Below are 13,023 nucleotides of genomic sequence, written 5' to 3'. Positions count from 1 at the left end.
TTCTTTTGAACGAATCGTTCGCGAACGATACAAAACTACAGTTAGCTAGACAATAGAACAGTTGTAGATGGCTAACATTTCCGAACAATACAAACATTCAGTGGCAGTCGACTGTTACAAGTAATTATATCTAGCTAGCAAGAAGTGTGCACTCAGCCATTCTGTGTTATGGGAGATTGCTACTTTCTAGCTACTGTTGTTTAAATTAAAGAAGATCAGTGATTCAATTGTAGTCTAAGCTTTCTAAATCCGTAAATGACCTCCCTATGATTTGTAGCTATTCCTAGCCAACGTGACCCTGATCTCAGGCATAATGCGCCGTTGTGAAAAGCGATTGCAGACTCTAACAGCTAGCTAATATAATTCACTTGATTTATCTGCTTGCTTTGACTTGAATGCCTGTTAGGTGCATGAGAGAAAGCAAAAGATTTAATCAATATTAAGTTTTATTTTTTATTCAAATGGGAACATGCAATGTGCTTTAATATGTATATTACATTACATTACATTACATTACAGGCATTTGGCAGACGCTCTTATCCAGAGCGACGTACAACAAAGTGTATAACCATAACCAGGAACAAGTATGACGAAACCCCTAGAGAGAAGTACCGGTCCAAGTGCAGGGAACAACCGCATAGTTCAACTTGGACCCTGAAGGTTAAACTGATTAACACTAACACAACAATAACGGCAACAACGCAGTCTATGGAAAAAATACAAGCAGTAGTTAAGACAGTTAATGCACCTAAGTCACCTACGAAACAGCTGCCTAGTTACAACCCTAAGCTTACAGTCATTTACAGGGGGGTAGGGAGGGATGGGGAGAGGTGCAGCCTGAAGAGGTGAGTCTTCAGTCGTCGTTTGAAATGGGTCAGTGTCTCAGCTGTTTTGACCTCCACGGGGAGGTCATTCCACCATCGTGGGGCCAGAACAGACAGGAGACGTGTTCTAGAAGTGCAGGTGCGAAGAGGGGGAGGTGCTAGGCGTATATTAACAATGTGTAGTAATAAAATAAGAGCTTGTCACTTACTGCAATACTGGCTTGTTTTCATTGTTTGCAGGAAAAAGTACAATAGGGCAACGACAACCTTTCGATACGATTTTCTTTACTGTAATATTGTTAGTCAAGCTATCCTGAACTCGGGTAGTGACAATTTAAGCAGTACAAAGTGGAAATTATTTAAGATGTCATTGCCTAGTGCTGATAAATCTACCCCATCAAAAAAAAAGAAAAAAAAAACCGTCCCGGTTAATTGTGCTTTGTGTGTGTGTTTTTTTTTTTTTTTTTTTAATCATGAAATACATGCTAAGATATGACGAATCCACTGAAAAGTGAATGTTCGTATCCTTAGAAAAGCGGTGAGTAGTAGCCTACAATTAAAACCGTGAAGCGAATTCTAAAACAGTGGTATTCTACAAAAAGCTGTAGCCACTGACGTGATGGTTGGTTTACCACAGCACACAGGCAAATGTTTGTGCTTACTGAGCACATTGAACAATGAGTTAGCCAATAAGTAATAAATAAATGGGCAAAATGCAAAAATTAACATAAAATCTTAATAAATTAAGCTTATGTATTATATTCATACAATCAACATCTTTGTAAATGTTTATCATCTTCACCACCACTTCATCTTAATTAGAATCATTAGAAAGATAATTTAAGGGCAAATTAATTTATTAATTATTTAATTTATGTTATTTCTTTTTCATAGGTGATTACGATGTCATCATCAGCACCATCATCATGCAAAGACTGTTAATACTACAGCTAATAACATATTAATGATATATTAGGCTATTAGTAGCAATATCAAAATGAGAATGTAGTCTAAATAATATTGAAGAATCAGCATAATAGAATCTTAATTTAAGAGCCACATATGCCTAGCTTTATTAGCTACTAAGTATTTATTTATTTGTCACAAGTCATCACCATGAACAATGGACACAAGAAAATGATGGCAGGTAACATTACTATTAGTAATATTAATATACAAAAATAAAAATATAATCAAATCAACAATGGCGGTGGATTCATGTCTTTATAGGTCACGGATTCATACTCTGCGTATTCTGATATTCAACCCTTTTCAGTCAATAACAGTCTCATACTCGTTCAAGTATGAGACGAGCGAGTGTATTCGTCTTAGCAGTTAGGAGCACTGTGACGTAAAACTATGCGGACCAAATTGGAAAGAAATAAATCTTATATCTTCTTCTGTGGGACTCAGAACAAAAATCGGTGCCTGGAGCGTACTTAGTTCAGTGTGAAGAAATTTTAGACTTAAAAAGTTCTGTCCAAAAGAATTTAATTTGGCCAGGGTAAATTTGTAGTTTTGAATGGACTTCAATGGGGAAATTTGCTTTTTGGCACCAGAGGCTTTCTAAACTGCAATACCTCGAGTAACCACTGGAGTTTTTGTGCTTCACAGAGAATGGCAATCTCTGGTCCCCTTATGCAAATGCATTTGCTTCACTGAAATGAGACTTCATTTTTTCAGTCTAAGTTCAGTGCATGTGTCTCTAACCCACACACACTCTTCTCTACCTTCTCTTCCCACCTCAGTCCCCTTCCACCCCTCTCTCCCCTTTCTGCAGATGACTTTCTGGTCTACTTTGAGGGGAAGGTAGCAAGTATCCAGAAATCCTTCACTCACCCAGTGATCGCCCCTAATCCCCAGGAATAACCCACTGCAACACTGTCCTCCTTCAACATCCTGGTGGACTTACAGTTGAGGCCAAAAGTTAACTCAAATTTTCACAACTCCACACATTTCATTTTACTATACATTTACTGTGTTAATTCAATAAGGGTATCTACTTTATTTCCATAAGAGATCATTTCAGAATAATAGTTAAGAGACAGATTTATTTCAGTTTTCATGTACTATATCAGATTTTCAGTGGGTCAAAAGTTTACATACACTTTGTTAGTATTTGGTGGCATTGTCTTTTAATCGCTTAACTTGAATCAAAAGCTTGGGGTAGCCTTAAAGCATATCACAATACATTCCTTCTGACAGAACTGGTGTAACTCAGGTTTGTGGGCCTCCTTGCTCGGACACACTTTTTCAGTTCAGTCCGCTAATTTTCTATGGGATTCAGGTCAGGGCTTTGTGATGGCCACTCCAATACTTTCACTTTGTTGTCTTTAAGCCATTTTGTTACACCTTTGGAGGTATGCTCAGGATCATTGTCCTGCTGGAATACCCTGTTGCGACCAAGCTTTAACTTTCTAGCTGATGTCTTGAGGTATTGCCTCAGCATTTCTAGATAATTTTCCTTCCTCATGATGCCATCTATTTTCTGAAGTGCACCAGTCCCAAAAACACCCCCCACAACATACTTCACAGTTGCGATGGTGTTCTTCAGATTAAAAGCCTCACCATTTTTCCTCCATACATAGCGCTGATCATTATGGCCAAACAGTTCAATTTTTGTTTCATCTGACCACAGAACACTCCTCCAAAAGGCTAGGTATTTGTCCTGGTGATCACCTGCAAACTTCATTCTGGCTTTTTTGTTGGTCTTGGAGTAGGGGCTTCTCACTTGCACGACAGCTTTTCAGGCCATGGTGATATAGGATTCTCTTAATGGTGGATGTAGATACTTTGGTACCTGATGCTTCCAACTCCTTCACCAGTTGTTGTTGTCTTGGGGATCAGTTGGAAAGGATAAGTGGGTATAGATAATGGATAGATGGATGTTTGTACAGATGCTTGTGGTACCTTCAGTTGTTTGGAAATTGCTCCTAAGGAGGAACCGGACTTGTGGTGGTCCACAATTTTGACTGACTGTGATGGAAGCACTTATCACTGCAAGAGCCTCATCCCTTTCCTCTGTCCTGAATATCCTAGACCTGACTGCAGCATTCAAATTAATAATTTAATTAATTATTATTAAAATTACACATTATAGTCAATCTTAATCAAATCATAATATCATTCAGCTAATACTAAATTAATATAAATGATTTAGCTAAGGGGTGAAGGTATTCATTAAGTTCTTTGGATTAGCAGCGGCTGACTCAGTTCAACACAAGGTAATATAAATACAGACAACCGTGTAAATATAATAAAGTTCATTAAACACAAAGTACTGAGAAGGCAAAGCATAATTCTCTACAATTATGTATAACAAACTATGTGAGTGCATGTGTGTGTAGGTGTTGTGTGTGCATGTGAGTGAGGAATGTTGGATGTTCTCCTACGTGGGGGATTGTGTACCGCGTAAAAGCCGTGTAAACTAATGCAGCGAGGTGGATGGCTTAGAGCCAATTGAACAAATGGAACGTGTACATTAATCACTAAACACAATAACCGTCACAGTTACATACATCCAATCATAAATGTGGCTAAATTCGGTCCGTCACTATTGTACTAAGCCCAGAGTTACAGCCTTACTTGAGTGTCCTTTGCTTTAAGTTGGTTGTTTAAAATGTTTCCTGGTTTCCAGTGCGAAGTCTGTGGAGGTTGTGGTGGAAAGGGGAAGCTGGTCGCCCTTTCTGTTCCAAAACACGCAACCGTATCCTCCGCTAGCCACTTGCTTCTTGGGGCTCGCTCTGCAGGATGCGTCGGTTGTGCGTGGCTCTCCTGGTTCTTCAACCACCTCTAAAAATAGCGCTTCGTAGCACCTCGTTCCGCCAGCAGCCACCGAGGATATTCGGGCCTAGCTCCGTTGCAGGCCTTGCGAAATGTTCCTGGCGTGTGGACTCACTCAGGTTCAAAGTCCTGACCCTGGCCTACACTGCAGCCAACAGGACAGCCCCGCCTACCTACATGACATGATTCAACCCTACTCACCAGTTCAACCACTCCGCTCTGCTGCAGCAGGGCCACTTGCACTCCCTGCCATCTGAATAAATTATTCTCACTCGTTCCGACCACAGAGCTTCTCCACCTTAGCTCCCTAATGGTAAAATGAACTCCCCGCTCCCCTACGAACCACTTAGTCATTGTCCATCTTTCGCCATGGTCTGAAGACACATCTCTTCAGACTGTACCTGGACTAACTATCACTACTCCACAGGGCACTCCCAGTCTAGGGTCTCTCTTATCACTTGTATTGTATCTTATTCCTGTAGCACTTTCATGTTACACTTGTGCCTCCGTCCACCACATGTATTGCGCTTGTATTGTTACTTCTTGATGTTGTTTCTCATTGCCATGCCTCCTAGTTTGACTTGCCATAACTTTCCGACCTAGCCTATGCCTACTGTATGACCTAGACTTAATGTGTTTATGGCAATGGATAACTGTAACATAACAAGCATTGTACCTTATCAGCCCTGTGTTTTGTAATGACCTTTGGTATGCACTAGAAGTCTGCGCAGCACTAAATTCCTAGGCCTTGCAGCAGGGCCACTCCGTCTCCAGGCACTGAAACTCCCAAGGACAACAAGAAGTTAAAAATATTGCATGTATGTGTATCTATGTGTGTGTGTGTGTGTATGTTTTCGGTCTCTCTGTCTCTTCTGCCTGTCTAGAAGTCCAAAATGGCGAGCTTGGCCATCCTTCTTATCCTCCCCTGCCATCCTGCCAGGGAGGATGCGGCTATGACATCATGCTGTCAATCATTTATTTTGTATCAGATATAGAATTATGTATGTTATTGTTTAAAAAACTTTTTTCTTATAAAAGCAGGGATGGCCTGCTTTCTTCAGTTTAGGCTTATCCATTTTGTTGTGTGTAGGCTCCAGACTCTTTATGCATAAATAAATCCTATTTCTCATACGGACATACCTCGTTGTGCCTGGTTATTCAAAAGAAAGAATATTCTCTGCTCAGAAACATGTATTGTAGATAAAACATCTCCCAAATAAATGTAATGTAATAGTGATAAACCGAACAAATACAATGATTGCAAAATAATAATGAAAAAAAAAACAATAATACATAAGCAGAATGTTACCAATTAATCACTGCACACAGGCATCAGATGCAGGTTTGTCAGCTAGCTCATGAACCACATACATGATACTATAATCATTCCCCACCTCCCACCCAACCTCAAGATGTTAATGTGCAGAATAAGTATACACATAGTTAAGTATAAACTTTTAAACATTTAGAACAGTTATAAACATTTAACTATGAAGTAGTTAAAATGCAATAGCTCCAAGGATTTGAAAAGATGCTGAAAATAAAAGAGCTTAGAATAAAAAAAAATATTTGCAGAAATGAAAGTTTTACTACAGACACATTTCCCACAGAACCTGTTTTACTAACAATGCACAAATGAACGGGGAAATTTGCTAAATTGTTAAATTCTTCCTCCAAATGTCACATGTATAATACATATGAAAAATAATGTTTTGAGTATGTCCAGTAAATTGCCTTTTAAGGCTGAGCTTTCCAGTGATTATTTTTGAACCCTTTCAGAGTACTTTTTATGAAAAGTCCCACAAACAAGGGATGGGAGAGTGGCATCAAGAACTCATAGATGCAACACACAAAAATCATGAAATACTTCACCTTTATTTCACTATTTTTTTATTGCACGGACTCTGACACGGTGCTTTTTATATGCATATTTTATGAAATGTTGCAAGATATAGTGTGTATTATTTCTACTGAGATATAACACAGACTATATTTTATTTAAAGAAACTCAGGAGAAAACTGGTACATCATTGAAACTTGGTGAACAATTATATGACGAAAAGACGCCTCTTTTGTTTGAACGTCCCGTTGGAGACAGAAATTAATCTGAAGAGGAAGAAACTTCATACATTTCACATACCTATTATTATATTTTAGGTAATCATCAGCTTATGTTGCTTTTATTGCTTGTATTTGATGCCAGAATGGACTCTGTACACCTTATGTGTACAAACCACTGTCAAACAGACACAAATAAAAAAAGGTTATCAAATACACAGGCAGGAAATATATGAAAATAAACATGAGCATTATTCAAACGGTTGTCATGCCAGACTCGGACTAGAAAAAAGACTTTCCAAGAAAATTATTTTATTTCATATCCTCCTATTCTATCACATATCCTCCCAGTCCAAGACATTTAATTCGTTTCAGACAAGTGTAAATATCCCTCACTTTTCATGTGACTTGTCTCACATGACTAACGCTCATGGCTTGTATACAACTGAGCTTCTGTACTTGAATTCATACCGCACCATTAAAAGTATTCACACAATGTATTACATTCATTACAGTTCAAGATTTGCAACGCTACTATATATGAAGACTAACACAATATAACTAACAGGAAATAGAATGGACTGAAACACCTAGATTGAGTTATAGTTACCGTCACATACAATACAACCCAAGTCTCAACCTTTACCATGTGGTTAAACTGTATCTAACACCTATCATCGAGACTGCTCTAACGCAATCTTGGAAAAATAATAACATAAAGATACAATAGTCGTTAAGACTCCTCAACTAGTCACCTATTAAACTACTGCACTGTTAACCCTAGTTAAGCGTATGTATATTAGTTGCTAGGATTACAAATGATCGGTTTGTCAGTCCCTGCATGAATTAGTTTTCCTAATTTCTTCACCTGGATGTGTTGTTACTCCCTACTCACTTAACCCCTTGATTGTTACCTTCCCAGTGTATAAATGTCAGTCTTTTCCACCAGCTCAGAGTCAGAACGTTGATCATATTCATGTGCCGATATTTGTAAGCCTTTGTCTATTGAGATTCTGCGACACCCCTTTGCCGACTTCGAGTTGCTGCCCCTTTTGGTTTGTTTGCTTCTGGTTTGACCTTCGCTTGCCTTGACTTCTCTTTTGCCTGTCCTTTGTACCTTCGCCATTCTGATCTCCTGGTTTTGATTTTTGCGTCTTTTCACTATTCTTTTGGAAACTCGATTCGGCACCGTCCTCTCTCTGATTACCTGGCTTCGAACCTCGGACTGAATAAAGACAACGTTTTTTGGATTTCCCTGGTCTGCGTGTGGGTCCTTACACAGAACATCACAAGACAAGTGTAAATATCCTTCACTTTTCATGTGAGACTTGTCTTCACATGACTAAAACAAAGCACAGTGGACTCTAACAATTCTGAGCATTGTACTTGCAATACATACCGCACCATTAAAAGTATTCACACAAATGTATGTATTATTAGTTGCTAGATTACAAAATGATCCAAAACTCACATGCACAAACAAAATATTTTTTGCTGAGGCAAGGAAATTCACACTTTTATTTTCAAGCCACTCCAAACATTGGCCCTTTCATTGTCCTGCTGAAAGGTGGATTGTTACTCTATCTTCAATTCTTTAACAGAATAAAATCTATTTTCCATCAATATTTGCTGGCACTTTGTGCTGTCCATTTTTCCTTCTATTCTAACAAATGTTCCAGTCCCTGCCAAAGAGAAGCATCTTCAACCTGTCATCGCTATGCTTCACTGTATGTAAGGTGCTAACTGGGACATGAGCAGCGTTAGCCTTGTGACAGATACTGCTTTTGACAAAAAGCTCTATTTTAGTTTCATATGACAGAAATATCTTTTCCTCACATTTTAGCTGGATCGGTCTTGTGCTTTTTCACCAACTTCAAGCAGGCTTTTTTCAGTCATGGGTTTTTTTCTTGCCACCCTGCTGTGAAGGCCAGGTATATGCAGTGCTCTTGAATTTTTTTGACTGATGCAAATTTTCTCTATTCTCAGCCACTGAACTCTAAACTATTTTAAAGTAATTGTTTCATCACACTTTTTGCGAGGCACATTATATTATGGCACAAGAAGTACTTGCCCCACCCAGTTGCACTCATCTTTCTCTCCCTCTCCTGTCACCTCTCCTGCTGCACCTGCACCATGGATGGCAGCCACAGCCTAGAGCGGCACAGCTTGATCAGCTCCTTGATTATTCAATAATTGGGAGCCAGCCAACATCTATCACCTATGCCAGATGTAGGCAGTTAAGACCTGGCTGGCTGTCCTACAAAAAGGCAGGGAGCTTGCAGAGTCTCAAGTGTGTCTACGCTACTAAGGCTTGTGCCGGTACTTCATCTGCAGAGAGTAACCCTACAGGAGTTCCCTACCTACTGACAAACCTCCCACTGTTACACAAGAGCCAGTGCTTGTCATGGAAATGAAATGGTGCGTGCATGCATGTATTGTACTGTAGTACAAAAAAGTACTGCTTTTTACTTCTATGCATATATACTGTGAGCTTCATAATGTTTGGGACATGTGACGGAGAAGGAATTCTCGCTATGCTATGAGGAAAGCAGGGGAGTGCAGAGTACACGGACACTTAGCCCAGAAACATACCCTACGTAAGTACGCAAATGTAGACGCTTTGAGCTACACAAAATCAATTTCACACGAAGTTGCATTCTAAAATGTGACACCTAAAATTCTTAATGCAATGCAAACACGAGCCACAGTTTTAAGTGTCGCAGGTAATAACAAGATGAAGCCGTCTTTTTCCATTTGTGCTCTCTTCCGCTCAGCTCTGTCCAGGATCGCCCATTGAGGACTCAGGTGAATTACCTCCACATGGACATGTATTTGCAACCGAGTCATGCGTTTGCAGTGCGTAGGCCTGGCGTTGTCATCTGTGTTCGCAAACGTGCATAGGTTATGTTTCCGGCCTTACCGCCTATTTACTGAATTTAATTGGTTGTATTATTGTAACAGGAGACTGGATTACTCCAGGGCGGGGCTAATACTAGGCTACTTAAGCATTGGGGCTGAGGGCTGAATAACAAAACATTACAAAGCCTATGTGTATGTGGAGACATTTGGAGAATGTTTGCCCTGGGTCTTTTTTTTTTCCTTTAATGTGAATAGTTTTTTTTGTTTGCTTGTTTTTTTGTTCTACAGCACCATTAAATGCCTTGTCTTTTTCACCCCAATATCTGTTTTTGCCACCTGTTTCGACTCACTGTCCCATAACAGTAATATGTCATTTCTACATGGTGGAACCAAAAAGTGTGAAAATACTCTTGAATAAAAGGTGAGAATGTGCATTCTAACCACAAGTGAATTGCTTGATCACAAATCTAAATCAAGGAAAAATATCTTTGTTCCAAACATTCTGGAGCTCATTTTACATACATACACACAACTAACCCTAATAGTACATCAGATTTCACCCAACAGTAATATATATTTAATAGCAAGCAAGAGGTCATGTCTTTGAAGGACAGCAAAGGTTTGAAGAATGAAAACGTCAAGTTATTCCTTGTAAAGAAATATAGAATTTTTGAGTGACAAACTGTACTAGCAGGTCAGAGGTCAAGAGATGAAGACTAATGTCAGAACCTACTGACAAACAGTTAAAAATATTCCTATGCACAACTTCATAGTTTTATGTGTAACTTGTCAGAATTAGTCTTTTTAATGAAAGCAAATCCTCTGGTTCAGACCACGCAGCTGCGGGAATTGCTCAGACACATCAATAAGACAAGAAAAAACTGGACGTGACTGAGAAAGTTGCTGTCAGGTACAGCTCTGAGCCTGGCTAAAGTTACAGCTGTTTTTTTCAAAGCTCTTGCTGCAGAACTGACTTCATTATACTGTTGAACATGTGTACTGAATCCCTATGGACTTGCATGTCTCCTGACACCAGAAGCTCATTTCCCCCATTTTTAAGGAAGACAAGAACCTCAGGGATTTGAACTGCAACCAGCTTTTTTAATTAACTGAACTGAGAACACACTGTCAAAAATATCAACCAGTTGGATGGCTAATGCAGTGATCACTTCAAGCTGGTAATACCCAGTGAATGCTATCTTTTTGGTTGTGTGGTCTTAATTTAAAATTGTGAAGTTAAATTTTTAAAGGAAAATGGTTTATCACCTGCGTCTGCTGGTCAAACCATATAGATTAAGATTGCTAATGAGCAGTTTTAAATTGCTTTTGACCATAAGATGCATGTCCAATGAGGATCAAATTGACTCTGGTGTCTTACAGCAATTTATTATGGTTTTTAAAGTTATTCAGATGGTGGTTCAGTGGTCCTATTAGAACAAATTGCTATGTTTGTAGTTCTTAGCCAAGTTATTCTTCTGGTTTTTCAGATGAAACTGGTGTTATAGAAGTTGGCTAGCTATGACCCCAACAAATGTGGCTAGTATGTACGTTATTTGTCCAAGCTTTGAATCAAAACCTGTAATTAGTGATTGCATGAGATGGTGGTTTGTTATAAGTAGCAACAGTGACAGGTTGTTTGCTAATGAAACATGAAAAGAACCCATGGATAGAATTGTGCATTTTTTGTTGAACCAGTCTATAACCTGTATAACCAACTCAAAGCAGACTGCTTGACCTTGGGAAGGTGCAGGGGTGACCAGTCTCATCCTGTTGCATGTTCAGCAACAGACTCGTCTAGTCACGCTCTGAGTGGCACCGTACACCCATGCATTTTCTAATGATTGGCTTGACTGTGTTCAAAGGGATATTCAGCCCTTTTTTCATATATTTAGATTTTTTTTTTTTCAAATTTTTCGTCTGCTTGAGATGTCTTACAAAGACTGAGACGTTTCATTTCATTTATTTATCTGAAATTATCTGAAACATTTAGATCAATGGAGTTCAACAACCAGTTAGAATTTGGTATGTCAGTAGAGCCAAACTTATTGAAATAACACAGACATGACAATGGTTTGGAAATAGAGGATATACATTTATTGGTTATGACAATGAATTTGTAAACAGGCTAATTGAAAACAATAATTTGCATAACATGATAAATAATATAGTATAGTTCTAACAAGAGAAAATGGTAATTCTGCAATGGCTAAACATAGAGGTTAGCAGTACTACCATTTAACAAAGGTTATGTTGTGTAATGGGTTAGTGATATGCTACTCTATGTTACGTGGTTAGTTCATTAAATTAGTCTCATAAAATAAAGTTCTAACAACATAAAAGGTCCTATTTACTACGAAAATTTTGGCACTTAATGTTTCCCAAATGGCTTAATGGTCTTCCCAAATGGTCGTTTTCTCCCGAAATACTAAACATATGTAAGAAACTCATTTTAAAGGTAAGTGAAAGTTTGAAACCTGCATGGGAATGTGCTACTAGAATCACATTGCCATTAAAATAATAGATAAAGGACTTTTGAAAACATATAAATATGTTTATTACATGTTTATTATTAAATCCCACCAAATTAGGAAAAGTCATATAATATCTAGATGAAAAAATAAGGTTAACTGCAGATGAAGAGATGTCAAACACTGAATGGGGTATATGATATTATGACCCTAGACATAATATGAGGGTTAATGCATTGTCCCACAATGAGGCAAATAAATTTCATGTAGCAAGATAACCTTGTTTTATTTATAGCTGGCTATCTAATCAACTTACAGCTTGGTTCATTCAGGCATTCCTTATATTTGCAATACACATGTGCAGCATTTTATAATGAGTAGCAAAATCTTAATAGGCATACATTTTTAAGTTCCCTTTAAGTTTACCATTTGAGTTCATGTTTTCCAAAGAATAAAGCAGAGCTCAATGACTTTTTCTTCTTTTTCCATTAGGATACAGTCTTCACCACTCTTACTCCTTTTGCCAAATGAGCCACCTGTGACCCAGAATGTTCCCTCATAGTGACGAGGAAGACAGTGAATGTGTTGATACAGAGTGCTTTTGTAGCTTAATCATCCTGTCTCTTTACAAACAAAAAAGCCAGATAGAACAGCTTTGCTCAGTATATCAAGTCAATTGCATTGCAAAATGAATGTATTTTTGGTGCTTTTGGTTTTTCAGGCTCAACTATAATTGTATACGACTTTCAAGTAATGGAGATAACACGACTATCACTAATGAGGTTGGCACACATAATTTGAATAGGCTATTATAGACTTTCTTACTTCTGTTTTTACTTTTATAAAGTATCATGTAGTAGCCTATAATTACAGCTGAGCAAAGGTTAGCCTACATCAAAACGACAATATTATGCGTATTGCCACATTTTGGTATCATGGCTCAGCAAAAGTATAGATACACTGTGTGACCATGATATGTGATGTCACACATCCCCATGTTACATTACATTTGGCAGATGCTTTTGTAAAAT

The 13,023-nt window shown here is 38.3% G+C and overlaps 1 protein-coding gene across 3 annotated transcripts in view; it reads right to left on the bottom strand.

Annotated features, from left to right (window-relative positions):
• The window catches only part of LOC135254431 (utrophin-like), a 120,435-nt gene that overhangs the window by 74,847 nt on the left and 32,565 nt on the right, over positions 1 to 13,023 (bottom strand). The window contains exon 1 of one of the 3 annotated variants that reach the window (XM_064334571.1): positions 4,410 to 4,716. The exons of the other annotated variants lie outside the window; for them this stretch is intronic. The gene's annotated coding sequence lies outside the window, so the exon portion shown is untranslated. Of the gene's footprint in view, positions 1 to 4,409; positions 4,717 to 13,023 lie in introns of those variants that run through there. 3 annotated transcript variants of the gene reach the window in all.

This window comes from Anguilla rostrata, chromosome 1 (assembly GCF_018555375.3).
Source record: "Anguilla rostrata isolate EN2019 chromosome 1, ASM1855537v3, whole genome shotgun sequence".
Taxonomy (NCBI): domain Eukaryota; kingdom Metazoa; phylum Chordata; class Actinopteri; order Anguilliformes; family Anguillidae; genus Anguilla; species Anguilla rostrata.
This window is presented reverse-complemented; position numbering and strand designations above follow the sequence as displayed.